Raw genomic sequence first — 5000 nt, forward strand, 5'->3', positions numbered from 1 at the left:
TTCCCATTTCATGCTTTTTTGTAATGTAAACTCTTGTCTGCATTACCTTCAACTTCCCCTTGAACACAGATGTAAGTAGTCAGATGACGTTGCTTACCTACTCAGGCCACATACGTCTGGGTAATATAGTGCTAGTCCATTCCGAGTTAAAAAAACGCTACCTAACCCGGATCCCAAAAACGCTATTTACCCATTGCACAAGTTAACTGCTGAATGATACAGGACTCCTTAAAACATATCTCTAACATATAAGGGTAAATATCCAGGTCATGCATCTAGTTTATTGAATGGTTCAAATCAAAGTATGAAGACCACAGATAGCAGCAGGCCGAAATAGCTCATTTGGGAGAGCATTAGACTGAAGATCTGAAGGTGCCTGGTTCAATCCTGGGTTTCGGCACAGTTGAGAGGTTCCTTGCTTCTGACAAAAGAGGTCTTGGAATCAGCTGCAGTACTTTTTTCTCTATTCTTCAAATTTTTTCCAACTGATATACAACACAAGTAATTTAACATAAACTTTGCTTTCTGTCCTCATTCTAAACTTGCTTCCACATTTCTTGCCTTCAGGTTAGACTATGAATGTTTCCCATTTCATGCTTTTTTGTAAAGTAACCTCTTGTCTGCCTTACCTTCAACTTTCCCTTGAACACAGATGTCAGTAGTCAGATGACATTGCTTACCTACTCAGGCCAAATACGTCTGGGTAATATAGTGCTAGTCCATTCAGAGTTAAAAAAAACGCTACCTAACCCGGATCCCAAAACTCTATTTACCCATTGCACAAGTTAAATGCTGAATGATACAGGACTCCTTAAAACATATCTCTAACATATAAGGGTAAATATCCAAGTCATGCATCTTGTTTGTTGAATGGTTCAAATCAAAGTATGAAGACCACAGCTAGCAGCAGGCCGAAATAGCTCAGTTGGGAGAGCGTTAGACTGAAGATCTAAAGGTCCCTGGTTCAATCCCGTGTTTCGGCACAGTTGAGAGGTTCCTTTCTTCTAACAAAATAGGTCTTGGAATCAGCTGTAGTACTTTTTTCTCTATTCATCAAATTCTTTCCAACTGATATACAACACAAGCAATTTAACATAGACTTTGCTTTGTGTCCTCCTTCTAAACTTGCTTCCACATTTCTTGCCTTCAGGTTAGACTATGAATGTTTCCCATTTCAGGCTTTTTTGTAATGTAAACTCTTGTCTGCAATACCTTCAACTTCCCCTTGAACACAGATGTCAGTGGTCAGATGACGTTGCTTACCTACTCAGGCCACATACGTCTGGGTAATATAGTGCTTGTCCATTCAGAGTTAAAAAAACGCTACCTAACCCGGATCACAAAAACGCTATTTACCCATTGCACAAGTTAACTGCTGAATGATAAAGGACTCCTTAAAACATATCTCTAACATATAAGGGTAAATATCCAGGTCATGCATCTAGTTTGTTGAATGGTTCAAATCAAAGTATGAAGACCTCAGCTAGCAGCAGGCCGAAATAGCTCAGTTGGGAGAGCGTTAGACTGAACATCTGAAGGTCCATGGTTCAATCCCGGGTTTCGGCACAGTTGAGAGGTTGCTTGTTTCTGACAACAGAGGTCTTGGAATCTGCTGCAGTACTTTTTTCTCTATTCATCAAATTTTTTCCAACTGATATATAACACAAGTAATTTAACATAGACTTTGCTTTCTGTCCTCATTCTAAACTTGCTTCCACAATTTTTGCCTTCAGGTTAGACTATGAATGTTTCCCATTTCATGCTTTTTTGTAAAGTAACCTCTTGTCTGCCTCACCTTCAACTTCCCCTTGAACACAGATGTCAGTAGTCAGATGACATTGCTTACCTACTCAGGCCAAATACGTCTGGGTAATATAGTGCTAGTCCATTCAGAGTTAAAAAAACGCTACCTAACCCGGATCCCAAAAACGCTATTTACCCATTGCACAAGTTAACTGCTGAATGATACAGGACTCCTTAAAACATATCTCTAACATATAAGGGTAAATATCCAGGTCATGCATCTTGTTTGTTGAATGGTTCAAATCAAAGTATGAAGACCACAGCTAGCAGTAGGCCGAAATAGCTCAGTTGGGAGAGCGTTAGACTGAAGATCTATTGGTCCCTGGTTCAATCCCGGATTTCGGCACAGTTGAGAGGTTCCTTGCTTCTAACAAAATAGGTCTTGGAATCAGCTGTAGTACTTTTTTCTCTATTCATCAAATTCTTTCCAACTGATATACAACACAAGCAATTTAACATAGACTTTGCTTTGTGTCCTCCTTCTAAACTTGCTTCCACATTTCTTGCCTTCAGGTTAGACTATGAATGTTTCCCATTTCATGCTTTTTTGTAATGTAAACTCTTGTCTGCATTACCTTCAACTTCCCCTTGAACACAGATGTCAGTAGTCAGATGACGTTGCTTACCTACTCAGGCCACATACGTCTGGGTAATATAGTGCTAGTCCATTCCGAGTTAAAAAAACGCTACCTAACCCGGATCCCAAAAACGCTATTTACCCATTGCACAAGTTAACTGCTGAATGATACAGGACTCCTTAAAACATATCTCTAACATATAAGGGTAAATATCCAGGTCATGCATCTAGTTTATTGAATGGTTCAAATCAAAGTATGAAGACCGCAGATAGCAGCAGGCCGAAATAGCTCATTTGGGAGAGCATTAGACTGAAGATCTGAAGGGGCCTGGTTCAATCCCGGGTTTCGGCACAGTTGAGAGGTTCCTTGCTTCTGACAAAAGAGGTCTTGGAATCAGCTGCAGTACTTTTTTCTCCATTCTTCAAATTTTTTCCAACTGATATACAACACAAGTAATTTAACGTAGACTTTGCTTTCTGTCCTCATTCTAAACTTGCTTCCACATTTCTTGCCTTCAGGTTAGACTATGAATGTTTCCCATTTCATGCTTTTTTGTAAAGTAACCTCTTGTCTGCCTTACCTTCAACTTCCCCTTGAACACAGATGTCAGTAGTCAGATGACATTGCTTACCTACTCAGGCCAAATACGTCTGGGTAATATAGTGCTAGTCCATTCAGAGTTAAAAAAACGCTACCTAACCCGGATCCCAAAAACGCTATTTACCCATTGCACAAGTTAACTGCTGAATGATACAGGACTCCTTAAAACATATCTCTAACATATAAGGGTAAATATCCAGGTCATGCATCTTGTTTGTTGAATGGTTCAAATCAAAGTATGAAGACCACAGCTAGCAGTAGGCCGAAATAGCTCAGTTGGGAGGGCGTTAGACTGAAGATCTAAAGGTCCCTGGTTCAATCCCGGGTTTCGGCACAGTTGAGAGGTTCCTTGCTTCTAACAAAATAGGTCTTGGAATCAGCTGTAGTACTTTTTTCTCTATTCATCAAATTCTTTCCAACTGATATACAACACAAGCAATTTAACATAGACTTTGCTTTGTGTCCTCCTTCTAAACTTGCTTCCACATTTCTTGCCTTCAGGTTAGACTATGAATGTTTCCCATTTCATGCTTTTTTGTAATGTAAACTCTTGTCTGCATTACCTTCAACTTCCCCTTGAACACAGATGTCAGTAGTCAGATGACGTTGCTTACCTACTCAGGCCACATACGTCTGGGTAATATAGTGCTAGTCCATTCCGAGTTAAAAAAACGCTACCTAACCCGGATCCCAAAAACGCTATTTACCCATTGCACAAGTTAACTGCTGAATGATACAGGACTCCTTAAAACATATCTCTAACATATAAGGGTAAATATCCAGGTCATGCATCTAGTTTATTGAATGGTTCAAATCAAAGTATGAAGACCACAGATAGCAGCAGGCCGAAATAGCTCATTTGGGAGAGCATTAGACTGAAGATCTGAAGGTGCCTAGTTCAATCCCGGGTTTCGGCACAGTTGAGAGGTTCCTTGCTTCTGACAAAAGAGGTCTTGGAATCAGCTGCAGTACTTTTTTCTCTATTCATCAAATTTTTTCCAACTGATATACAACACAAGTAATTTAACATAGACTTTGCTTTCTGTCCTCATTCTAAACTTGCTTCCACATTTCTTGCCTTCAGGTTAGACTATGAATGTTTCCCATTTCATGCTTTTTTGTAAAGTAACCTCTTGTCTGCCTTACCTTTAACTTCCCCTTGAACACAGATGTCAGTAGTCAGATGACATTGCTTACCTACTCAGGCCAAATACGTCTGGGTAATATAGTGCTAGTCCATTCAGAGTTAAAAAAACGCTACCTAACCCAGATCCCAAAAACGCTATTTACCCATTGCACAAGTTAACTGCTGAATGATACAGGACTCCTTAAAACATATCTCTAACATATAAGGGTAAATATCCAGGTCATGCATCTTGTTTGTTGAATGGTTCAAATCAAAGTAGGAAGACCACAGCTAGCAGTAGGCCGAAATAGCTCATTTGGGAGAGCGTTAGACTGAAGATCTAAAGGTCCCTGGTTCAATCCCGGGTTTCGGCACAGTTGAGAGGTTCCTTGCTTCTAACAAAATAGGTCTTGGAATCAGCTGTAGTACTTTTTTCTCTATTCATCAAATTCTTTCCAACTGATATACAACACAAGCAATTTAACATAGACTTTGCTTTGTGTCCTCCTTCTAAACTTGCTTCCACATTTCTTGCCTTCAGGTTAGCCTATGAATGTTTCCCATTTCATGCTTTTTTGTAATGTAAACTCTTGTCTGCATTACCTTCAACTTCCCCTTGAACACAGATGTCAGTAGTCAGATGACGTTGCTTACCTACTCAGGCCACATACGTCTGGGTAATATAGTGCTAGTCCATTCCGAGTTAAAAAAACGCTACCTAACCCGGATCCCAAAACGCTATTTACCCATTGCACAAGTTAACTGCTGAATGATACAGGACTCCTTAAAACATATCTCTAACATATAAGGGTAAATATCCAGGTCATGCATCTAGTTTATTGAATGGTTCAAATCAAAGTATGAAGACCACAGCTAGCAGTAGGCCGAAATAG

The 5000-nt window shown here is 39.8% G+C and overlaps 2 non-coding genes across 2 annotated transcripts in view; both read left to right on the forward strand.

The window, feature by feature from the left end:
- The first annotated feature begins 3242 nt into the window (after window positions 1-3242).
- TRNAF-GAA (transfer RNA phenylalanine (anticodon GAA)) lies at window positions 3243-3315 on the forward strand. Its single transcript has one exon. It is a non-coding gene; the product is annotated as a tRNA-Phe (tRNA).
- A 1675-nt stretch (window positions 3316-4990) lies between these two features.
- Window positions 4991-5000, forward strand: part of TRNAF-AAA (transfer RNA phenylalanine (anticodon AAA)) — a 73-nt gene continuing 63 nt past the window's right edge. The window contains exon 1 of the tRNA in view: window positions 4991-5000. This exon is cut by the window's right edge and continues 63 nt beyond it. This is a non-coding gene — a tRNA (tRNA-Phe).

Source organism: Lissotriton helveticus, chromosome 8 (genome assembly GCF_964261635.1).
Source record: "Lissotriton helveticus chromosome 8, aLisHel1.1, whole genome shotgun sequence".
Classification (NCBI taxonomy): Eukaryota; Metazoa; Chordata; class Amphibia; order Caudata; family Salamandridae; genus Lissotriton; species Lissotriton helveticus.